Source organism: Mandrillus leucophaeus, unplaced genomic scaffold (genome assembly GCF_000951045.1).
Source record: "Mandrillus leucophaeus isolate KB7577 unplaced genomic scaffold, Mleu.le_1.0 Scaffold149, whole genome shotgun sequence".
Classification (NCBI taxonomy): Eukaryota; Metazoa; Chordata; class Mammalia; order Primates; family Cercopithecidae; genus Mandrillus; species Mandrillus leucophaeus.
Window position 1 is genome coordinate 1,741,608 of NW_012101465.1, and position 26,979 is coordinate 1,768,586.

Genomic DNA, 26,979 nt, shown 5'->3' on the forward strand with positions numbered 1-26,979 from the left:
GTGCAAAAGTCACAAGCATTCTTATACACCAATAACAGAGAAAGAGAGAGCCAAATCATGAGTGAACTCCCATTCACAATTGCTACAAAGAGAATTAAATACCTAGGAATACAACTTACAAGGGATGTGAAGGACCTCTTCAAGGAGAACTAGAAAACACTGCTCAAGGAAATAAGAGAGTACATAGAGAAATAGAAAAACATTCCATGCTCATGGATAGGGAGAATCAATATTGTGAAAATGGCTATACTGCCCAAAGTAATTTATAGATTCAATGCTATCCCCATCAAGCTACCATTGACTTTCTTCACAGAATTAGAAAAGAAACTACTTTAAATTTCATATGGAACCAAAAAAGGGCCCACATAGCCAAGACAATCCTAAGAACAAAATCAGAACAGCATGGTACTGGTACCAAAACAGATACATAGACCAATGGAACAGAACAGGTGCCTCAGACATAACACCACACATCTACAACCATCTGATCTTTGACAAACCTGATGAAAGCAAGCAATGGGGAAAAGATTCCCTATTTAATAAATGGTGTTTGGAAAACTGACTAGCCATGTGCAGAAAACTAAAACTGGACCCCTTCCTTACACCTTATACAAAACTTAACTCAAGATGGATTAAAGACTTAAATGTAAGACCTAAAACCATAAAAACCCTAGAAGAAAACCTAGGCAATACCATTCAGGACATAGGCATGGGCAAACACTTAATGGCTAAAAGACCAAAGCAATGGCAACTAAAGCCAAAATAGACAAATGGGATCTAATTAAACTAAAGAACTTCTTCACAGCAAAAGAAACTATCATCAGAGTGAACAGGCAGCCTACAGAGTGTGAGAAAATTTTTGCAATCTATCCATCTGACAAAGGGCTGATATCAAGAATCTACAAATAATTCAAACGAATTTATAAAAAAAAAAAACCATCAAAAAGTGGGCGAAGGATATAAACAGACACTTCTCAAAAGAAGACATTTATGTGCCCAACAAATGTATGAAAAAAGCTCATCATCACTGGTCTTTAGAGAAATGTAAAACAAAACCACAATCAGATACCATCTCACACCAGTTAGAATGGCAATCATTACAAAGTCAGGAAACAACAGATGCTGGCGAGGATGTGGAGAAGAAATAGGAAATCTGTTACACTGTTGGTGGGAGTGTAAATTAGTTCAACCATTGTGGAAGACAGTGTGGTGATTCCTCAAGGATCCAGAACCAGAAATACCATTTGACCCAGCAATCCCATTACTGGGTATATACCCAAAGGATTGTAAATCATTCTACTATAAAGGCACGCACATGTATGTTTATTGCAGCATTGTTCACAATAACAAAGACTTAAAACCAACACAAATACCCATCAATGATAAACTGGATAAAGAATATGTGGCACATACATACCATGGAATACTATGCAGCCATAAAAAAGGATGAGTTCATGTCCTTAGCAGAGACATGGTTGCAGCTGGAAGCCATCACTCTCAGCAAACTAACACAGGAACAGAAAACCAAACACTACATGTTCTCACTCATAAGTGGGACTTGAACCATGAGTACACATGGACACAGGGAGGGAAACATTACATACTGGGACCTGTAGAGGGTGGGGGGCTAGGAGAGGGATAGCATTAGGAGAAATACCTAATGTAGATGAGACAGGTTGATGGGTGCAAGAAACCACCATGGCACATGTATACTTATGTAACAAACCTGCACGTTCTGCACATGTACCCCAGAACTTAAAGTATAATATAATAACAATAATAAAAATAATAATGTCTTTAGGGAAAGCTGCAATATACTCTGCTCATAAAGGTCAACTTCCTGTAATAAGAAAATCATGTGGGTTTTGATGTTAGACAGACTTTGGTCCAAATTCTGGCTCTAACATTTACTTACCATGTAATATTTGGTGTTACCTAACTAAATCTCAGTTTCCTCATTCTGTAATATGAGGCAATAATAGGGAGGTACTTACCTCAATGAGTTTTTTATGATGATTTTAAAAGATAATACATGTAAATCAACTTATACGTAGAAAGTACTAAATAAATGGAAGTTATTGTTCATGTTCTTTAAAAAATCATACTAATGGCTCAAATACTCTGGTAGCCTAGAAGAAAAGAGGAAGACATACCTGAAAAAGAAAGCCTATGATTTCTGAATGTTTTTCTGTCTTTCTTTTTCTTTCTCACTGTTATCTGTCTTCTGGACTGTGATCTGTCTTCCTACTGTAGATTGTAGCACAATGTCATAGTTATTTGTTCTTATGGTATAGTCCATTTTATACCTGAAGCAAAAAAAGAGGCAGCAAGTGAAAGTTTTTGCTTTGTAATTTTATCATTCCTCCACAATTCCTAGTATAGGGCCTTATATACAGGAAGCACTCAGTAAATATTGGATACAAAGATGAATCAAAACAAAATATGTGTTGGTTCCCCAAGTCGCTTCTTAGAATTAGGGGAGATAATCTTTAAAGTGCATCTTGAAGGCTGAGCAGAGGAAAATGGACAAATTGCAGGAGTGGATATAATAGGAAAGTGTTCTCTAGGCAGAGAGGATTCATGTAGTAGGGCAGGAAAATCAGAAACAGCATGGCATGGTTGAGAAACCACAATAAATTTAGCATGACTGGAGTACAGCAATATTTGCTCATATTTCAGAAAGCACCAAAGAACAAGTCTGATGTGCTAAGAGGAATTGTGGAGAATGTTTTCTTTTTTTTGTGAGGAAATGCTGGACTGTGATCTGGTTTATACACCTTTGTGGGCTAAAATTATCTTAATAAAGCAGTTTACTCAGAAGAGTTTTCTTTGCGGCTATAGACACTGCGTTCTTGCTTCTTTTCATTCTCCTCAAAAATAGAAAAGCACTGGCGCACTTTTAAAATTCCAGTCAGAAACCTGAAGTTTTTCTGGAGTGGTTGGGTTACTCCTAAAATTCTATCATAATTCTAGTACCAGCTTTCTCCAATATGCAAATAAGTTTTGTCTTCCAACTATATTTGTAAGTCAGTTGTCTAGAACTCAGAACACAGACACTATAGAAAAGATGGCAGTGAATTTCCTTGGCTCATTCATGGTCTTCAGGCTTTGGGCTCAGTGATTTTTCTCCACCACCCTATGCCGTCTCCCACTTTTCTTTCCTTTTTAGTTTCACCTTTCACTAAGTCCCCAAACTCTTTGTTGAACATCACATGCATTTGTGCATTTGTACAGAGTATCATTTTATACAAGTAAGATTTGGAAGTATTCACTTCCAAATCTCAGTATTGTCAATGTACCAATGGACATAGTCAAAGGTTTTGTCATACAAATCATCGTAAATGTACAGTATCATGAAAGTACATCCAGTCTTTTCCACTTGTACAAATTATTGGCACACTGAAACCAAAGTCTTGGAGGCTTGATACTTGTGAATGTCACTGAAATCTATTAAATATTAGAAAAAAGTTATAATTGTTTTGAGATGGAGCAAGGACCTTTTTGGAGCCTACTAGGTTCCTCCCTTCCCTCCTCTCACCACTGCATGGAGATAAGGAAAAAAAAAAATTAGTTCTTTCAAAGGAAATTCTCCTAGCTAGCCCTGCAACTAGTAATTAAAGAAGTAAATGAACAACCCGCTAAATAAAAAGATAACAATAGCTTAATCAATAATCACTCAACTAACATAACAGTCACAAGATATTTTGTTTTCTATAGAAACTAAAGATATCAACTTGACATATGTCTTTGAGTTATTTATCAGAAAAACAAGGACCCCCACCAGATGCAAAACACTGACTGCTTTCATGTAGACCTTAGACAGACTAGGACCAAAAACTGGATAAGGAAGTCCCAGAAATTCCCCTCACCCTTTTATCAATCCCCTCACCCTTGCCTTTGAAAACCCTTGCTTGTAAGCTTATCAGGGTGTTCAGGTCTTCAGCATTAGCTGCCTGCTGTCCTTGCTTGGCATCCTGCAATAAATGCTTTTCTTTCTCTTACTGCACACATTTGTGTTGGTGTTGGCCTTTACTGCACAGGAATAGGGAATAGATTCAGTGATAACTTCTGTATCTGCCTCACCTCCTTCAGAGAAATGTAAGTTCCTCAAGACCCTCACTTAAAGTAGGGCATGGCTTTCATTCATTGCTGTAGGCATCCCTGTATTTTAATAAAAACTCTACTATGTACTGTGTACTCTGCTAAGCATTTTCCATAAATTATATAAACTTTGATAATGTAAGTACTACTGATGTGATCCATTTTATGTTGAAACAGGTGAATTAAACTTCCCAGTCAGAAAGCTTATTAGTGGCAGATTCAGAACTTAAATCCAAGTCTGTTGACAATAAGCACTATGCTTTTTCATTTGTTATATGTATGTCAAAAGACAAAATTACAATAAATTTAGCTTAAAGATCTAGTTGGATTTTATTTGTGATTCTAGAATGGAGCAACACCTCATTCTGTTTTACAGAGTGATTATTCCATTGAGCTGAGCAGAGGAGGTTGGCTGTATAGGCAGAAAAGAGCTGAAGAAAGCAGAAACAGAAAAAAAGCAGATCAGTCATTTCAACATTACTTCCTTGTACGATTAAAACAGAGGCGACTTCCTTGTTGCTGACTCAGGTTGACTGGAATCTCCTGGGTTTTTTTAGAAAAAGTGGTGCATTTCAAAGTCGATTATTGACTTTTGCTTCATGTTGTTAAATTATAATTTCACTCTCCATAACTTTCATAAAAAACCTATGTAAAATTAAATTTTAAAACTAATTTTCATGATAAGGCCTTTCTATTGCTTCCTTCTTTTAGTTTTTAAATCAGTTGCCAAGACCTTCATTCTAATATCTGTTTTGCTTGTAAAAATTTGCTTTCAAAATTATGTAAAATTGTTTCCTTAAAAAAATGTTTAACTTTCCACCTGGTAAAGCCAGTCATTTTCATTCAAGGAAGAAATAGCCCTTTATATCTTTCATTTGTTTGCCAATTTTGCATCATTGTTTTAAATTACTATTATTTGAGATAAATAAGCCTTAGTTAATAGGCTTAGCATTTGCAAACAATTAATTTTACAGATAAAGATAACACCCTGGTATTAGCATTATGCACACTTGACAATGCAAACACATCTATTTGCATACTTATCCTCAGATTTTCAAACATATCCTCATTAGAAGCAGTTCAGGGAAAAACATAACCTCCCTGGAATTTATGTTGTTAAACATTTAGTCTATTCAATAATGCTTCTTTACTAGTCTCTATACAATTTTAAACTCATAATCAAAAGATGCTAAATTATTACTGAAAGTTTATGTCGAGTACTTAGTTCAATATTACAGAATCTTTGGATCTCAGACCTCCTACCACATAATTACCAAGAGCTTAGATAAACTGTCCTTTTAGCAGCTGCGAATCCATAAGGCTCTGCAGCAAATTGATTCTTGCCTCCTCACATGAAAAACTTCATCTGAGGGGCATAAGGTGGAGTGAGAGACCAAGACAAGTTTTAGAGCAGAGGTGAAAGTTTATTAAAAAAGCTTTAGAGCAGGAACAAAAGGAAGTAAAGTGTACTTGAAAGAGGGCCAACCAGGTGACTTGAGACACTCAAGTGCACAGTTTGATCTTTGACCTGGGGTTTTATACATTGGTATGCATCTGGGGTTTTGAGTCTCTTCACTACTGATTCTTCCCTTGGGGCAGGCTTCCCACGTGCTTGATGGCCTGCCAACACTTGAGAAGGGCCCAAGTGTATTTACTGAAGTTGTGCAGTGTGTTTACTGAAGTTGTTCATATAATAATTTGAGGCATTTTCTCCTTACCAGTCTAGTGTTCCTAGAGGAAGGTCATATACCAGTTAAACTCCACCATTTTGCCCCTTAGTGTGCATGCTTGAGCCCACTAGTCCAATTCCTGAGATCTTATCAGAAAGCTACTGATCATCAGCTTCAGGTGTTTTTTAATGTATTGGGAGACTGCCGGTCCCTGGCACCAGCTGCAACCAATTATTACTTTAGAGAGCTAGTTCAACAAGTGCCTGACCATCACCATCACCTGATGGTTGCCTGATAGTCCTGGTGGGGTGGGGGATGGGACCTTCTCCTGTTCTGCTTATGTCTGACTACCTACTCTAACATTGCCCCACTCAAGAGTCCAACAGCCCAATTTTTTGGGAAAATGGATGAAGATCAGTCTTCTACAATAGCTTCCTACTGACAGAGGGGTGGTGGTGATTGATTGTTCTATGGGTCTTGGCCTCTTGCTAACTGTCAGGGCAGGGTGGCTCCATGGGTTGGTGAAAGTGTTATTCCACTAGGTCTAAGAGAGACAAGGGTATGGTTTTGCCTCTGTCACGTCCCTCTGATGGGCAGTCTAGGACCTATGTAGAAGGGTGACTCTTCAATATTGACAGGACAGTATGCCTTACTGAGGATCATCTGGAACTTGATTGCCTGAAGGCAAAAGGAAACAAATTATCAGATTTAGAAGACATGGACCAAAAAGGAGCAAACATAGGAGACTAACAAGTGGACCTAAAAAGGGAAGAATACAGAGAACCATTTCCAGGTTCCTTCCCCATTTAACTAACCCTGAGGGGCTTGTTCCCTTAAATGGGAGGCTCATTTTACAAGTTGTCTGATGTTGTTTTGAGCTTTTCCTGATTGATTTACCCTAAAGCAACATTTTTCATCTAAGGCTAAACAAATTACTCCCTATGTTGCCATTAACATATCTAATCATTGGCAATTTTAGAACTCTGTGGCTGCTAAAGAGTCAATTTGTTTTTGCATAGTTTTTAAGGTTTTAACCATGGTGTCATGGTTGTTGGCTATTTTCTGTGAGAGCTGGCTATAGGTCAAGGAGGATTTTGTGATTCCAACAATTCTGGTTCTTGTATTGGCTATAATGCCAAGTCCTATGAGAAGGGGTATTAATTGGATAGCTCTCTTCACCTTGGGCAAGATGGAATGCCCATAGATTAAAACTGGAAGAGAAAGATTGCCAGGGTTTATGAACATGTCCAGAGATACATAGCCTGTGGTACAAGTTCCTGTCCAGTTAGTGGGGAGGCAGTGGTGAACTGATTGGCCACAAATATGGAAGACCCTTCAGTTTTTAAGACAAGTAGAGATGTCCAAATGAAATAAGATTCTTACTCTCTTCATTATAACTGGGGCCATGGCTAACTCCAGATGTCTTTAGGCCTTACCTAGAATTTAATTGCTTTAAATCAGGCAAGGTGTACAGTTAAGAGTCATAGTAGCAGTTTATGAAGCATTTAGCGGCCTAATAAAATTGTACAACTTTTTAAATAAATTCCCTTTCATGAATCTCTTTGTGACTTACACAGACCATCTATGACATACTTGGACTTTCTGACTTGTCCTAAACATCCCTCTTTTTAAACAACCAGTCATTTTACTTTATGGCAAGTGTTTACTTTACAAGATTCTTTCTCATATAAAACCTCTTTTCATGATAACCTTCTTTACCAAAAAGTATCTTTTTACCTTTATAATCTTTGCATTTAGACAAAAGTCTGTTTTATTCTCTTAGGAAGTTATGGTTTGCACAACATGTTGCTGTGCAAGTCTGGTGAAGGGGGAACAGATAAGAAGGTTATCTGCGTATAGTAGAAGTTATCTTCCCTCAAGAGACTGCTCATTTAGATTTTTGCTAGGGCTTGTCCAAATAAGTGTGGGCTATTTCAACCCCTGAAGTAAAACTGTCCAGGTTTAAGTAATTTGTGAAAGATTTAGGTAGTTTTTCTGGGAGAAATAAGGCTATTAGAGAGAAAGATGAACTTAGAGGTTGGGTAAATATTAACCTGGCATCCATTTCGGAAAGCATATTTTTGATTCAAAAACGTGTTGGGTACTTAGACATTACCAGGGACAAGCGAAACAATGCTCATTGGTCCCTTAAGTAATATAAAGGAGTGTGAATCTTTTCTTTTGGGAGGAGAGGGTGCCATCTGCCCCCATTACCTGACAGGATTTGAAGATGAGTTGCTCAGAGGAGATTAACACAGAGTAGGCCGCTCTTCAACCCAAAAGGGAAATTTATCATTTTACTTGCTGTCTCCAGAGTTGCCCTTGGCTTTGTCTTGTTGATGATGTCTGATTTGGAAGCCCCCTGGAGCAGAGAGACCCTTCAGCTCAAGGCCACCAGGACTGAAATTCCATCTTGGGGATCCTTTGATCCTCAGGGTAGTCCCATTTCCAGCAGTTGAGCTTGAGGCATAGGGGGCAAGTTATGTGGGACTTTTTCCTGTTTATCCCATTGGGACAGTCTACCTTCCAGTGGCCTGGCCTCTCACACGGATGGCAGTTACCAGAAAGTGTATTCTGAAGGCAACCTGGAACGGGCTGGAGTCCTTGTAAAGCAGTTAATAGTTGAGCCTGTCTCTTGTACCTGCATTTCTCCTTCTCTTTAGCCCTATCCTCCTTGTCCTGATCTTGGTTATAAAAAACTGAGGAGGCTAATCTCAGAACCTCCTGCATAAGGGCACTGGGTTCTAAGTCTGAATTTTGCAATTTTCTCCCTGTTTATTTTAAAGCCAAACAGTATTACAAATGAAACCTAATTTGTTATTTTAAGGTTTGAAGGTATCAAACTTTTCCAAGTTTTGAAGATGCATCCAAGGGGCATGTCTTGTGGTATGAAGATCCGATTCCCTATCTGTGAAGAGAGAACAGAGTAGCAAAAAAAAAAGGAAAAGAAGGTATCCCTTCTTATTTCTCTGTTATCCTTTCCTGAACAGGGCATCCTCCATTTATCCTTAGAGTTCCAGAATGAACCAGTCTTACCAGGTACCCTTAATTGGGGACTCATCTCATCACAATTACCCACTTAAGAACAGACACAATACCAGAGCAAACAGGGGGCCCCCTATATCCTCGGGGTTCTGGAATGAACTGGCCTTACCAGGTACCCCTAACCTTGCCTTCATCTCTGTTCTCATGGTAATCTGTTTTGTGCTTATATCCTGAAACCAGCCTTATCTCCGTCCTATGGATACCTTTTTTTTTTTTTTTCCCGAGATGAGATCTCACTCTGCCACACAGGTGGGAGTGCAGTGGTGGGATCTCAGTTCACTGCAACCCCCACCTTCCAGGCTCAAGCAATCCTCCCACCTCAGCCTCCTGAGTAGCTGGGACTACAGACACATGCCACCAAGCCTGGCTACTTTTTTGTATTTTTTGTAGAGGCAGGGTTTTGCCATGTTGCTCAGACAGGTCTCAAACTCCTGAGCTCAAGTGATCTGCCCCCTTGGCCTCCCAAAGTGCTGGGATTACAGGTGTGAGCCACCATACCCACCCCCTGTAGACACTTTTTGTCTCTTGTGCCTGTGGCCTTGAGCTGGCCTATATCCTTGTCTCCATGACCTTATAGTGACTCTCGCTCAAAGCATTCCAGCAACAAATAATTATCTCTTTCCTCAGATTCCCATTTCCTATGTTCTTTAAGTAGACAAGAAATCTGTTTTTCAGCCAAGTGCCATAAGAGGGCTAGACTTCCCTCCCTTCTAGTATGACCTTGAAGGTCCTTAAGTACACTGAGAAGAGCATGGAAGTATTTAGAGGAAGGGAGAAAAATTTGTATTTGGAGTTACTAGTCCTCCTGGATTAACACGCAGAACAAATGCCTAAGCAGACAATGACAATTCCTCTGCTACCGGAGGAAGTGAGAGGAAGCGAGAGGGATATTCATGGAAAACCTTCATATACTTACAAAAACAGCACCCTTGGATTCGAGAGGGTAATATTTATTCACCCTATTGACATAAAGGAGAAACCTCCAGAGGACTTGGGACCTGGGATAATGGCTGGAAAGTGGCAAAGGAAAAATTTTCCCTCCTCCCAAAAGGGTGCTAACTCAAAACAAGCGAGTATGTAGGGTCCTTAAAGAGGGCACAAGTAAGGTCCTATGCAGGTTGACAAACTATTTCAAAAACCACCAAAAAACCTGGCCCTGGAGCATAACAGGGATGGAAAGTATATAGTAAGTCATGAGGAGCTCGCAGAACAGGGGTTCTGGTTCCAATTTGTATCTGTCCCGGAAATGAACCAATAGACATTCGCAAAGGAGCCTGTTTCTTTGCTCCTGCAAAAATACAGCAAGAGCTATGGGCACAAGAATAACAGAGAGTGTATGTTTAAGGCAAAGAAGGAAGTCACATGGCATTCAAAGTGAAAGTAGAAAAGATGCAGACTTACCCCCAAAGCTGATACTCTGGCAGGTGCCCAAGGTCATTTCAGAGTACACACAGGGAAAACAGGAGAGTAGGTGGTATGGGTTTTTGGAAAAGAGCCAATTTTAGTAGAAAAAGCAGAGGAAAACCCAGACATTGCAGGATCTCAGCTTTAGTCCTGCCACTCTCACAAGTCTCCTGTCTAAAAGAGCCATTAGTGTCTGAGGTTTACTCAGTGTGGACTACAAGGTCCTTCCCACCCAAACAAGCCACCCTTCAGGGTGAGCTGACAGATCAGTGCACAGACACAGAGCCACTGCAGCTGAGAGGAATCATTCTGGGGGTTGGCTAGTAAGCAGGAGAGAAAAAGGGGAGAAGAAAACCATGTATGGGGGTTGAACACATCTAGCCAAAGAAGGTGAGTTGTAGAGGTGTCTTACCACTAGGGGATGTTTTCAAGTCATGTGGCACCAAAGTATGTTAGCAGCAGCTAATCCATACAGGTCTGAAACAACTCAGTCATTGCCTCCTCAGAGGAAAGAATTCATCTGAGGGGCAGAAGGCAGAGTGAGAGGCCAAGGCAAGTTTTAGAGAGGAATGAAAGTTTATTAAAAAGTTTTAGAGCAGGATCAAAAGGAAATTAAAGTACACTTGGAAGAGGGCCAAGCAGGTGACTTGAGAGATCAAGAGTACTGTTTGGCTTTTGACTTGGGGTTTTACATGTTGACATGCTTCTGGAGGTTTGCATCTCTTCTTCCCTGCTTCTTCCTTTGGGGAGCACTGCCCACATGCACAGTGGCCTGCCAGCACTTGGGAGGGACCACATGTGCAGTGTGTTTACTGAAGTTGTGCACAGGTTCATTTGAGGGGTTGTTCCCTTACCCATCAAGTGTTCCTAGAGGAAGGTCATAAACCAGTTAAACTCTGCCATTTTGCTTCTCAGTGCGCATGCTTGAGGCCACTCCCCCAACTCCTGAGATCTTATCAGGAAGCTGTGGATCACCAGCTTCCAGTATTTTCTATTGATTGGGAGACTGCCTTTCCCTGGCATCAGTTGTGATCAATTATTATTTCAGAGAGACAGTTTAACAACTGCCTGACCATCACTTGATGGTTGCCTGACATTTCTTGGTTGGGGGGCACTCTCCTACCCTACCCATGTCTTCCTAGCTACCTACTCTAACAGTCCTATCCTGATCACATTTACTCTTCTTTCCCAGACGTTAGGACTGTGCTTCCACAGATGTGGGGTTTTTTTTGTGGTGTTGTTTGTTTGTTTGTTTGTTTGTTTTTTGAGACAGAGTCTCCCTCTGTCACCCAGGCTAGAGTGCAATGATACAATCTTGGCTCATGGCAGCCTCCACCTCCTGGGTTGAAACAATTCTTATGCCTCAGCCACCCAAGTACCTGGGATTACAGGCATGTGCCACCATGCCTGGCTAATTTTTGTATTTTTAGTAGAGATGGGGTCTCACAATGTTGCCCAGGCTGGTCTGAAACTCCTGACCTCATGCGTGCCTCAGCTTCCCAAAGTGCTGGGATTACACACATGAGCCACCATACCCGGCCCAGACTTGTCTTAAAGAGAAAAACAGAGACTGGGCACAGTGGCTCACACCTGTAATCCCAGCACTTTGGGAGGCTGAGGTGGGCGGATCATGAGGTCAGGAGATCAAGACCATCCTGGTCAACATGGTGAAACCCTGTCTTTACTAAAACTACAAAAATTAGCTGGGCATGGTGGTGCTTGCCTGTTATCCCAGCTACTTGGGAGGCTGAGGCAGGAAAATCACTTGAACCAGGGAATCAGAGGTTGCCATGAGCTGAGACCACGCCACTGCACTCCAGCCTGGCAATAGTGCGAGACTCCATCTCAAAAAAAAAAGAGAGAAAAATAGAAAATGAGTAGCATAATTTCATTTATTGCTTTTTATCAAGGCATATAACAGTAACCACTTCTAACAAATTTTCAGAGATATTTTAAAAGAATTCGTAATTTGTCTATTTCAGGATAGGCATGGGTCTAAATTATCAATCAACTCTTTGGCACTGGCTAAAATGAAAGGACAAACAGCAACTCACCTTCCTTTCCTATTCTGACCTACCTGAATACTTCTCTTCCTTCTTTATCTTTACAGCCATTCTAAGTATGGATAACTGCTAGTGGCCTTCTAACACAATGTGATGCTACCCAGAAGGCTTCACCAGTCAAATGAAGTGGAAACAGCTACCCTAATCTTTGTTACATGTCTAAGGATTTCTAAATGTCAAGTATGAAAACCTGAAACAAACAAATAATCAGTAAAACATGTATCTCCAATTATTTTACTTTGAAACTCAGCTTTCATTTCTCAATTTCCTCAATTTTTTAATCCAAGGTCACTTCCTTAATAAGGTTTTACAAAATACAACTTTCAAATTAAGAAGTAATGTGAAAAACTAAAATTGAAATCAGGGGCAAGAGAAGTATGCTTATTATCATCACTGGCAGTAAACATTATTTTATAAGTGTTAGCCAACACAGTTAAATAAGTAATTGAAAATAAAAATATAAATATTGAAATGGAAGAAATAAAATTGTAATTATTTACAGATGATATGACAGTCTATCTGGAAACCCCAAAGTAATCTATTTAAAAATCATTAAATAGTAAGGTATGTCTTAATGGAAATTCTTTACAAAATTAATATGCAAAATCAATACCTTCCCTTCACAGATATCTCAACTTTTATGCATAATGTGTTTCTGAAAGACACTACCAAAGCCAAACAATGAATATACATAATAAAGAGAAGACAGAATATAGAATATAACATAAAAAGTTTTACGAACATATTAAATAAAGGTATTTCTTTAGTAAATGAGATAGGAAGTAAGGCTAATACAATGAAGCACTTATGTGTATTTTCACACTAACCCCTAAAAGCTAACATGTTCTTTTCCTCTGGCTCCTAAATTCTTTCTTTCACAGCAGGAATTAAAAGAGAAGTAATGGCACCTGTATGATACCTCATGGTCAAAATTTATCAGTCCTTTTTTTTTTTTTTTTTTTTTTTTGAGATGGAGTCTCACTCTGTCACCCAGGCTGGAGTGCAGTGGCACGATCTTGGCTCACTGCAACCTCCACCTCCTGGGTTCAAGCGATTCTCCTGCCTCAGCCTCCTGAGTAGCTGGGATTACAGGCCTGTGCCATCACACTCGGCTAATTTTTATATTTTGTATTTTTGTATTTTGTATTTTTAGTAGAGATGGGGTTTCACTATATTGGTCAGGCTGGTCTTGAACTCCTGACCTCATGATCTGCCCACCTTGGCCTCCCAAAGTGCTGGAATTACACGTGTGAGCCACTACACCCAGCCTATCGGTCCATTTTATACATAGATTTTTTCTCATTATTGTATTATTATCTTAGATAAGTGTCTTCTCTCCAAAGGAATTTAGAAACATATTTACTTGGTAGTATCTTCAATGAAACTTAACCTAGTAATAGAGCTGAAGAGAATAATAGCTTTACTAAGTCCAAAGTCATAAGATAATTATAGAATCCCCATTTACAACTTACTGTTTAGATACATTATTTAGTACTATCTTTCCAACAGTTAATATATGCCCCCTTTTGTTCATTTCCATTACAATTAAACACAATTGCATATGTGCAATGAGTACTCAGTTGAGACTGGTTTGAGTTTTTTGGCAAGTCTGAATATTTTCATTTTTGCCTCAATTGTAACTAATTTTAGAAGACCTGTGCTTCTTATCACTAGTATTAGCATTTTCATTTTCCACTTTTCCCAGTCATTTTTTAAAATTGATAAGAAAAAAATGCAACATGTAGTCAAGTATTTCCACAAACATAGACCCAAAAATATCCAGACTGCAAAATTCAACTACTAGCTGTTAAGGAGGCAGGTTAGCATTTAAAATAGCCTAAGTTGTGTGTTCATTAGCTGAGAGATGAAAACTTAAATTTGGCAAATGTAAAACAGTTTAGAGGTAGCATTACACTGTATGACATACAAATGTGCAAGTTGCATGAGACAAAGTCACAAAAGTTGAGAATGATTACAGAGACAATTTTTTAAAAATTATTACAACAGCAATAGAAAAGCTTAAAACTTTAGGAATAAATTTGCTCAAGTTATCTATTGTTATGTAGTAAATCACCCCCATATTTAGTGATTTACAAAAACAATGATCATTTGGTTGTCTCTCATAATATCTTAGGGCCAGGCACTCAGAAAGGCCTCAGCTCAAACACTTAGGGCTTCCCTTGAAGTTGAGGACAGATAGTGGCTGAAACTGAAGCAGCAGGTAATAGGAGCAGCAGGGCTTCCTCAGAAAATGGCAGCCTCAAGGCAATTTGCAATCAGGCTTCTTACATGGCAACTGAAGGCCTTAAGTGAAAGCATTCCACCTTTACAAAAGCAAAATCTGCCTCATAGGCTAGCCTTGAATGGAAAGGGAAAGTATTTTATGTCATACAAAGCCTAGCCTATGAAGTCATGAAGAATCACTTCCGGTTGCAAGTGAGTTGCAAACCCACCCAGATTGAAGGAGAGGAGAATTTGACTTTACCTTTTGATGGAGGCAAGGCAAGAGTTGTAAGGTATGGTGAATATATTCCAATTTTCTATGGAAAAAAAAATCAGCCACCAAATCTACAATGAAATATGCAGAAACCACATGGAGAGAACTATATAACCATATTTAAAGTAAGTTTAAAAAGAGAATGTTAATAACCATATTTTAAAATGTTTAACATTATATGCCAATAAGAAATTTCAAATTTAAACAATGATGATACGCCACTACAGGCTTCTTAGAATGGTCAAAATTCACAACTCTAACAACGCTAAATGCTGACAAGTATATGGAGCAACAGGAACTCTTACCCATTGCCGGTGGGAATGCACAAGAGTGGAGCCAGTTTGAAAGACAGTTTGGCAGCCTCTTTCAAAACTAAACATATTTGTATCATATGATCCAGCAATTGATACGGGTATATGAGAACTCTCTAAACCTTCAGATCAATATGCTATGACCCTAAAACTGCTCTAAAAAATACAGCCTATTTTTTTTTAAAAAAAAAAAAGAGAGGGGGAAGATACAGACTAATAGATGTTCTTGAGTGGTAGAACATATCATATCATGAGATGCCATTGTCCCCAAAGTAAATTTATCAGTTTAACACATATGCTTCTGAATCTAAACTCCAATGGGATTTTATTTTGAGACTTGACAAAATGATTTTAAAGTTGGTCTTGAAGAGCAAACTGTTAACCTGAGGACTTAAAGAGTCAAAGGCCAAAGGAAATGACCAACTTCCTAAGAGTGCTGTGAGCACTGAAGGAATCAACAGAGGTAGAGCACTTGGAAAACATCTGGACTAGAATAAGTGCTCAGTAAATGTTAACTATTCTCACCATTATTGGACTGAAAAAATATGGGATTACTCCTAATATAATTCTCCTCATGGTGGAAAACAGAATGAGAATGACTTAAGGTGAAACATCTGGGACTAATGTGTCCTGTAGTAAAAGAAAGGAAAGAAATGGTTTGGTAAGTAGAGGGAGAAGTGAAATCTAGGGATCAGTTTTAAGGTAAAATAAAACCATATCTGTGTGTTGTGTGTATGAGTCTGTTAGAAGGGAAAATATGATGATATATGAGAGTTAAGGGATAATTTCTGGATTCCTTCCCTTTAATAGGAAATAGGGAATAAAATATGTGAATATAGTGGACAAGTGGAGGAATGGTTCTGGCCTAGCCATTTATTCTTACTCTCAAGAGAGGGAGCAACCTAAATGGGCACAGATGCTAGTAGGAAGGTATGTAATCAAACCTGGTAGATAAGAATCACCAGAAACCGCATGCTAACAACTTCCCTAAAAATTGTTATTCCTAATAGAGTTTGAAAACCACTGCTCTATACAAACACATTCATGTATGGGAAACTGAGGCTTAAAAATGCCAAAATAATTGTCTAAGATTGAATATCTCTTTTGTAGCATCATCAGGATGAGCTTCCAGCCTTTTTTGTTCTCATTATACAAAAACTAATAAAGTGACAGTAGAGAGTTAGTAAAGGTTATTCTATGACCATGTAGTCATTTGAACCTAATACAGACAATCTAAATCAAATTGTCCAGCTTTCACAGTTCACTGTGAAATATGACAGTAAGTTAGTAGTATTAAAGCCTAAATTGAAGACTGTCTGAAACACCAAAAAACACAAATAAAAATAGTTTCCTACATTTTATACAAAATAATGCCATTATTGGCATTAGTTCCAACTTATGTGAGAATATGCAGTGTTTGGTTTTCTGTTCCTGCATTAGTTTGCTGAGGATAACAGCTTCCACCTCCATCCATGTCAATATTGCTCCTTTTTATGGCTGCATAGTATTCCATGGTATGCATGTAGCACATTTTCTTTATCCAGTCTATCATTGATGAGCATTTGGGTTGATTCCATGTCTTTACTACTGTGAATAGTGCTGCAATGAACATATGTGTGCATGTATCTTTATAATAGAATTATTTATATTTCTTTGGATATATACCCCATAATGGGATTGATGAGTCAAATGGTATTTCTGCTTCTAGATCTTTGAGGAATTGCCGTACTGTCTTCCACAATGGTTGAACTAATTTACACACCCATTAACAGGGTAAAAGTATTCTTTTTTCTCTGCAACCTCGCCAGCATCTGTTGTTTCATGACTTTTTAATCATTGCCATTCTGACTGGCAAGAGATGGTATCTCATTGTTGTTCTGATTTGCATTTCTCTAATGATTAGTGATGTTGAGCTTTTTTGTATGTTTATTGACCACATAAATATCTTCTTTTGAGAAACTGCATGAGCATGCAGTTTGAGAAGAGTCTGTTCATGTCCTTTGCCTACTTTTTAATGGGGTTGTTTTTTTCTTGTACATTTGTTTAAGTTCCTGTGGACCCTGGATATTAACCCTTTCTCAAATGGAACAATTGCAAAAATTTTCTCCTATTCTGTAGGTTGTCTTTTCATTCTGATGATAGTTTCTTTTGCCGTGCAGAGGCTCTTTAGTTTAATTACATCTCATTTGTCAATTTTTGTTTTTGTTGCAATTGCTTTTGGCATTTTTATCACGAAATCTTTGCCCGTGTCTATGTCCTGAATGGTATTATCTAGATTTTTTTCCAGGGTTTTTATAGTTTTGGGTTTTACATTTAAGTATTGAATTCATATTGAGTTAATTTTTGTATAAGGTGTAAGAAAGGGGTCCAGTTTCAATTTCCTGCATATACGTAGCCAGTTTTCCCAGCACCATTTATTAAATGGGGAATCCTTTCCCTACTGCTTGTTTTTGTCAGGTGTGTCGAAGATCAGATGGTTGTGGAGCAACACACTATTAATGAAGAATCTCCTTAAGCATGTGATATAATCACCTCTCATACTAATGAGAATGGTAATATTTCTCTAATTAAAAATTTGTAATATATTCTTCCATGCACTGCCACCACCCTATCAAAAGGATCACAGAGAAAGACATGGAATGTTAGTATCCAGAGAAGAAAGTGGAAAGACACAGAACTTAAAGCCCAAATAACTGAAGATATTTAGTATAAGGTATCTGAGAACCAAGCTATCCATTTACTGGGCTGAAAAGTCAATCTCTAGATGTGAGAGTTGATTCCCCTCTCTTTCTCTCTCCCCCTGTGTGTGTGTCTGTGTGTGTGTGTATTTATGCTGGTGATAAGATAGCCAAAGGTTACATCAATAGAGAGGCATTTTTTAATGCCCCACTATTTAAGAAAACACACATATAAAGAACCACACAACTGTTCTAGAATCAATTACTAACATAATTCATACTTCACACTGTCAGTATATAATGATCTTTTAATAGTAAGTCCTTGTTGATTTTAACTCTATGATATATGAAAAACTCTATTACTGAGACCCTGAACTACACAAACTAATTATATCCCTATAGTGACTAAAAGTGTGTTTACAATAGTTATTGATAGTCTTGTTTTCAACCCTTCAAAGAGGTTTACCGGACTTTGTGACATAACCTCCGCATCAAAAATGAAGCAGTTGCAGACCCACAGCATCTACCCTTCCTGGAATGAGGATATGGCAGGAGTGAGCAAGATGCTTGGAATCACACACACCAGAGGGAAGGGGACAAGGAGGAGGCAAATATCAAAATCAAGACAGAATATCTCAGAACGGAGCATTTCAGAAAGACCATGCAAGCCATTTGCTGGGGCCTGAGATGTTGAAGTTTGTGAGCCAGGCCCACAGGCATCTTCAAGTTATAGGTCTAGGCATTAGAATTCTGCCTCCTAAACTCTACACTCTATAAAGGCAAGGAGCACATGTGGTTTTGTTCATCATTGTAGTCCTAGCACTTAGCACGGTGCCTGATTCACTGTAGGTATGCAATAAGCCTATGTCAAATTGGTGAATGAATAAATGAATGAAATTAATAAACAGTGACCACTCCCTTGGGTAGCAACTGGTCAACCCAAATAGATTTTATCTCTTGAAGAAATGACACGTGTGTTGCTAGGAAAATTACAAAGGCAGTAGCAAGAAGCAATAAAGCAAAAGTTACAGTTTAAGGAGATGTGGTGCAGTTAAGAGAAGGTAACTTGGTCAGTGGTGGAGAATAAATAAGAACAGAAGAAAAGAAGCATCTAGATAAAAACACAGCCACAGAAGTCATGAACAATCAGCAGGTAGCCAGTAGTAAAGCAGAAAGATGAAGTAGTGATGTCTAGCAGAGTTACACTTTTGTCTCCAGAGCCACTGTCAAAGTATTAAAGAATTGCATTCAGCAGAAAAGGTGCTGCCTTGCCATGAAGGTTATGCAAATCTCTTTCCTGATGGAATGAGGGAAGCCCAAGACCAAAGGAAAACAGGAGGATACAGAAAAGATGAAACTGACTGTGGTGTAATGAGCTCACCATGGCATCAGGCTGAAGGTCATCTAGAGCGGAGGCCTTGTTTCACTCCTTCCCTCACTCCAGGGAGCACTCAAAACCCGTGTGCACAAGAATCTACACTTCAGACTTAGATTTTAGGGAATCCAACCTCAGGCATCTACTAAGTGCCAGACCCAAGGCCAACCACTTGGGAGCACAGTGGTGAGCAACACAGGAGCTCTTCCACCTGGAACTTCCAAATCTGGGAAAGGTTGGGAGAGAGATATTAAACCACAACCACAAAAAAAAAATATTTATTTATAATTTCCAGTATCTTGGTGAAGGAAAATGACACTGTCAATGAGACATGGCATTTGGAAAATTACAAAATTCAGAGTCAGCTATGAGATTCCAGATGGATGACTAAATATTAGCTATTTTCCGCTGAAAATATTAACTACAAGTGAAGAACAAAGCAAAACATTTTGTTCTTCCTTTATGCACTATTGATCAAAGATAACCACAGGCTCCTACCTCAAATTCAGGATGTCATTTTCTCTCCTTCACAATAGATCATTTTCTTTTTCTGTTAATCTAAGGAAACACACTTTAAATGAGGCAGAAAATTTCTGCCCTTAGAATTACACATGTGTGGGAATACAGCAAATAAACACATCGGAAAAGAGAGCTTGTGCACGCACCTCAGGAAAACACCTGATGCTCAAACCATATGTTTTCAGTTCCTCTTACAACTTCAGAGACTCTTGTACAATTTCCACACTGTAAAAAGTTTAGGCAACTAATAAGGTCCCTGTAAAACCTAAATGCAAAGGATATAAATTGTAGCAGTGTGCTGAGGAAGTGAGAGTTCCCTAGCTAACTGGATTAGCAACAATGATGATTGAATAAAAGCACTTTCTCATTACCTACAAATTCTTTTCAATTAGGTGAGAGAAAGCAGCTTGGCTACTTTTCCAAAATCAGATCTTAGATATACATGAGCCCAAAGAGTTTAAAGGTGAAGATTAAATACAGATGCCTGTGAATGTTCTATAATGAAGAACCTGCCTGAAAGGATTGCAGTGGGATTTGTTTATAGTGTCCTCAAGCAGTGTGGCAGCGTTTTTAATCTACATTACTTAAGAGACATAGTTTCCTGTCTATATCTCGGGGACTTCCTATTCTGAAGATGTTCTGCATATAGAAATCTTCTCAGAAGAGTTCACCATTGCTCATTTCCATTAGCAGGAAAATTTCTAAGAAAGAGTATTGGAATTATGCCCAAGTGGAAGACTTTAAGCTATAACCAAGTATTTATCAAGGCAGATCACTCTCTGAGTAGAAATTTTAAAGGCTTTTAAAACACAGAGGTAGCACTGATTTCATCCACCTCTAGTACTAGTACTGCTGGGCCCCCACTTTTCCTCATGATACCAAGCCAACTAAGTGTAAGCTTCCATTTCTAGAAGAATTATAACAGAAGGAAAAATGATTGGTGTAGTGACAATACTGGATAGTACAGCATCATGGGCTCTGGATTCAAATGGGACTGAGAGTAAGTCCGAATTCTCCCACTCACTCACTGAGTCAACTTGAGCAAGTTGCTTAATTTCTCTGTACCTCAGTTTCCTCATTTTACAAATGAGAATAACAACAGGATGTATCCACAGAATGATGATAATGATTAAATGTGATCTTCAATGCATAGCACTTAGCACACTGCTTATCACACAAGAGGTGCTCAACAACCTCCTTCATTTACTCCACATTTAGTCAATAAGTATTTATTGAGTAGCTACTACGTGCCATGCATTATGCCCCTGTTGCACTTATGAAGTCAACTTTCTCATAGAACATTATGTAGACATAATGATGGTGATGGTAAAGATGCTGATGATTATGATGGGGTGACGATGATGATGGTGATAAAATCAGAACACAAATAGAAAATTACTGTGTGCCTCTGAATAGCCACAGTGATTTTCTCTTCAAAGTTTTACCTCAAATACTCTTAGAAGTCCAGCAGTGTTATAATTGAGATTTAACTGATTCACTTGGGGATGAGATTGGGCTGAATTTTATCCCCTGTTCTATAGCCACAAAGGGCCTCCTAAGCTAATTAATGCTATAAACAAGATGGGAGGGGAATTTTGCCTGCATCAGAGAGCAGTTATTTCCAAGCACTTTCGCCTGTAATTTTCAAACAAGCACTGTAATTGCGAAGTAAGCAGAAGCCAGCGTTGCTAAGCCTGGCTTTGTACTCATTACCAGTCACCATTATCCGCTCATTAATGCTGGTCCTAGAGCTGGCAAAAGCCCACTCATCCTCATCCTAGTGATTGTGCTCAAATGCAATGGAGCAAAAGCCATTACGATTATCTACTGCACTAATTCAAAGCTCTGGGATACTGCAGTAGGTAAGACCACTGCCTCTAGAGTCTACCTGCATGGATTCAAGTCTAATTTGAGTCCACTTTGTCCTGTACAATATTGGTCGCCTTATTTAACTGCTATGAACCTAGATGGGATTCTTCCACCATACCATGTGGATAACAATAGTACCTATCTAGTAGAATTACTATCTGGTTTAAAGAGATAATCTATGCAAATCATTTAGCACAGGGTTGGCCCATAGTAAGCACTTAACAAAACTTAGCTGCTACGATTTTATATAATGATCATCACTATTCTGACCATCAAATGGAATCAGCAAGACTACAGTGGGTAAGGAAAGAGCCTTATTTTGAGAAGAAGAAGATCTCCAAATTTTCAGAAGGAGAAAAATGGTGAAAGACAAAATATCCATGCTCCATCTCACTATTAAATATTGTACTAACATCCTCAAACGAAAGTCTTATACATTTCTTACAAATATGAAAAAAAAATGCTAGAGGAGAATTATACTGTCACCTTATGTCAGCATCCTACCTTTTAAAATAAATTAATGAAACAACTTAAAGAACTGTTTGCATCTAGGTTGCCAAAAGACCAATTTTTATTTTACTTATTTATTTGGCCAAGGGAGACACAGGGTGGGAAAGAGTTGTATTTCTCAGTCAGGTTTATTGATCTCTCTAAGTGCATTATCAAGCTAAGATGTGTAGTCACCAACTGCTTTATACTAGCTGACTTGGCGAGCAAATCAAGCCCCAAGGGATTTCATTTTCCCCTTAGAAAGTGGACTTTCAAAGTCAAGGTAATTCTGTTAGACTTTCATACTGTATTCCTCCTTCAACTAAATCCAAGATATCACAGCATTAACTTACCAGTGGAAAAAAATGGGGGTAGAGTTTCTAAATTTTTAAATGTCAGCCACTTACTAAGGCATGTTTCTTAGCCTCAACAATTTTTTAACCATTCCAGACAAAAAATACCTCCAAATCCACTTTGCAGTAACAAAACTCTACAATTAAATGTAGTAAAGTAAAAATAAATACATAAACATTTTTTAAAATGAAAATATTTGGACATTTCTGAACCAAATGTTGAAAGAGCCACAGTACAACTCTGTTTCATTTCATCTTGCTTGAAGCTGTATCTTAATTTGGAGAGTTCCTCAGTTACAGAGTAGTTTTTTTTTTTTTTTCCTCCAAGTGAATATTGCATTTGCTCTTCTCCCACTCTCTTCTCTCAGGTAAAGTTGCCCTTCCCTGCATGTCCAGTACTTGAGAAATGTGATTTCCTGTTATTCTTTCTAAAATGATTTGGGGACTGGGCAGCTTCACTCTTGTACTTGACAAATAATAATTCTTGATTGAGAAACGGAAGAAAACTGAAAATACCTAAAACAGATTTAAAATATGAAGCTGCTCCACTGTGATATACAGTTGTGGAAACACAGCCATTTCATGAAAAGTATTTCAGAGTAAACCTGTGTATAAGCAAGCAATATTTAGCCTTCATTTATCTCCCCTTCGCCAAACTGGGGAGACAGAACACTTCAAAGAAGCAAGAAACCTGGTCTCTGGATTTCACAGCAGGTAGAAAGGGACACCTAATTAACTGGTGGCCTGTTCCTCTTGATGAAATATGCATATCACACAGTCGTGACTGAATGACACTCATATTAGCCCAAGGAAAAGTTCAGAAACTCCATGACCAGCTCAACATTAAGGAGGCAGGATCAAAGATGACTAACACTGAAGATTTCACATCAACAGGAAGCAACCCTGAGGAAAAAATAAGCCCCCTTCTTCACCTATTTTCTTAATAGGAAAAAATTTAGATATGTCCCTAAAATTTTAAGAGCATTTAGTTCTTTTAACAACAAAAATTCTCTAAGTAATCAAAAGTAATGTATCGTGCAATTCAAATAAAGTAGAAAGGAAAGGCATTGCTCTAAGGTCTATGAATGCAGTAAGAGCACTTTCTATTTTTAATGGCACCTGTCATGATTTTACGAAATGCCCATAGTTTGTCTGAATCATATGAGGGGTATGTACATGTGTGCCTTCTTAGACTTCATCTAAACTCATTTCAAAAGCAGAAGACAAAAGGCAAGTCTTACATCGCAGCAGGCAAGAGACAGAATGAGAGGCATCCAGGATGAGAAAAACACATAGGCTGGGAGGCTAAGCCAGTCTCTCTTTTCACATTTTTCTGACTACTTATATTCTAGCTGCACTGGCAGCTGACTAGATTGTGCCCACCCAGATTAAGGGTAGGTCTGCCTTTCCCAGTACCACTGACTGAAATATTAATCTCCTTTAGCAACACCCTCACAGGCATACCCAGGATCAATACTTTGTATCCTTTAATCCAACCAAGTTGACACTCAGTATTAACCACCACAAATGGCTTTGACCAAAAGCCTGATAGTGATGTGGACAATAAGGTCCAGGCTGAGGTGGTCTCAGATGAAGATAAGGAACTTGTTGGGAACTGGAGCAAAGGTGTTATAGCAAAGAGACAGGTGACATTTTGCCCCTGCCCTAGTAATGTGTAGAAGTTTGAATTTGAGAGAGATGATTTAGGATATCTGGCAGAAGAAATTTCTAAGCAGCAAAGCATGCAAGAGGTGACTTGGGTGCTATTAAAGGCATTCAGTTTTATAAGGGAAGCAGAGCATAAAAGTTCAGAAAATTTGCAGCCTGACAATGTGATAGAAAAGAAAATCCCATTTTCTGAGGAGAAATTCGAGCTGGCTGAAAAAATTTGCGTAAGTAATGAGGAGTCAAACGTTAATCCCCAAGACAATGGGGTAAAATGTCTCCAGGGCAGGTGAGAGGTCTTCACAGCAGTCCGTCCTCTCACAGGCCTGGAAGCCTAGGAGAAAATGGTTTCATGGGCTGAGCCCAGGGTCCCTGTGCTGTGTGCAGTCTAGGGATTTGGTACCCTGCATCCCAGCCACCCCAGCCATGACTAAAAGACATCCCAGCCTTTTAGCCATGACTAAAAGGGGCCAAGGTATAGCCTTGGCAGCTTCTGCCTTATCAAACCACCAGATCTCGTAATAATTATGCACTTCCACGAGAACAGTATGGGAGAAACCACCCCATGATTCAATTATCTCCCACTGGGTCCCTCCCACAACACATGGGAACTATGGGAGTACAATTCAAGATGAGATTTGGGTGGGGACACAGAGGCAAACCATATCACCCCATTAGTGGGACCATCCAGTATACCACTCTGAATAGGTTGTGGCCAAAAGAATCTTAGTCTTGTATAATTATACCACATTCACAGGTCAGAGTAATCCTGCATAGGTATACTTTTCTAGCAAGAAAATATTGACATTTTGCTATTTAAGACTACCCTCGTTTCATTATAACTTAGTGGTACTAAGCTACACTTTCATTTCCCCAACAGGGATTCTTGAAGCTTGCAAGAGCATTGCAGCATGTTAAGGCAAAAATATCTTTAAAATATGAAGAACCACATTCTGTGGTGAAAGATGAGGCACAGATGTTGTGTCACAAAAAACGGACTAAACACTGCATATCTCCAACAAGTGGGGAGAGAAGGAAAGACTAAAACTAGCATCTATTACTGTTTACTACATGCCAGACCCTAATTTTATGACATCATGTGAATTTACTTTCCTCTAGCCCAGTACTATTAACTCTACCATCTTTTGCTAATTGTGAAAAGAAAAAATGTCATGAAAGGTTTGAGTAAGATGCCTTACAAATATCAACTACTAGTATCATAAGCTCTCTCAACTCACTATTTACACACAATAAGCTCTCAAGGCAGCCTTAGTTCTGCTATTCCTCTCCAGGAATAATGAGTAAAACAGCCAATTAGGCTCTTCCTGGAACACTTTCTATATCCACAAAATGATCCAAGAATTTGGATTTTTATGTGCAACATTCAGACAATCTCTTGTGATCCTGGGAGACTGCTTCTGCTGGGGTGGTTGTCAGGAAAGGAGATTCTTCGATAAACAAAACAAAAAATGATAATTTACCTAAATATCTTGGAAAAACCTGAAGAGAAAACTGGAGACGCATTCTGTTCCTTATTCATTAGAATGACTTTCCATCCAACCCTCAGTGGGATGTGGGAAATGGAGAAAATTTTCAGGGTAACTTGATCCAAAATATCTTTAATTAGATCTCTTGTTAAACTCAGATTATCCTAAACTGTATCTGTTTTTCACTTTTTAAAACCTATACATTTACAGTAACTTCTTTTTGTGAATTTTATTAGTTTATTTTTTTCACTTCAAAAGGCAAATGTCCCAGGCTAAATGCCTGAGATTTTTAAGGAGCCAAAAATCAATAGCCTCAAAGAATCCATACCTAAGAAATACTTGTATCACAGAAGAGCAATATTTCGATGTTTGTACTCACCACATCTGTCAACACATATAAGTGGTTTCCTAACATAATAAAATATGTACTTTAATGCAAGTTAAAGAAAAAAAATTGTTCTATTAATATTTCCTAAATTAAATGCAAGTACAAATGTCAGTTGGAGAAGTAACACATGCATATCTCAGAAGCAGTAACAAAGATACATGGTAAAACCTCAGGTGTGGATAAATCATGTTGAATGGCTCTGTGAACATTATTTAACCTCTTTGGAGCTTAGTCATGACTGGATATTACAGGACAAAGATGTAGTATCACACATGTCACTATACCTTAAGTGAGCCCAAATATAAGCCCATATTTCCCAAAGTCTTATTATTTATTTTGAGATTCAAAAGTATTCTGGATTGTTCCACTGTTGGCATTAGGTTCTGAGGAATTTAGAAGAGAAGGAAAAGTAAAACTGTTTCACTCTGGTACAATCAATGGCAACACTGTCTCCAGCAGTGCTGTCCCAGAGAGATGTAACTCACATGAGTTATTTTAAGTTTCCTAGAGGCCACATCAGAAAAAGAAGAAATCTTAATATGCTATATATAATCCAACATGGCCAAAACATTATTTCAACATATAATCATACAAAAATAATTATTAATGAGATATTTTACATTTTTTATATTAAGTCCTCAAAATCCAATGGACATCTCCATGTACACAAGCCACATTTCCAATGCTCCATAGTTCTTGTGATTATCGGCTATTATAACGAACAACACATACATAGAATATTTTCACCATCTCAGAAAGTTCTATTGAACAGTGTAGCTCCTAGGAATTAAGACCTTAAAAACAGGAAAATCATTGCACCTAGTTGGAAAAGCATGACCTGAGGGCCAGAAGCCAGCTCTTAGGTATCCTCAGCTCTTCCTGCATGCCATCTTCTGTGCCTAATGATCTCATCAATTTAGTGAAGCTCAAACTTTCCCGTCTACAACTTGCACATCAAATAAATAAAATAAGGGGCTCAAAACTGCTGATCCCCAAGGTAGCTCCCTTTCAGCTCTCACAGCATCTTGCGCAACTGCTGTGGAAATCTGCATGAACAATATTAAC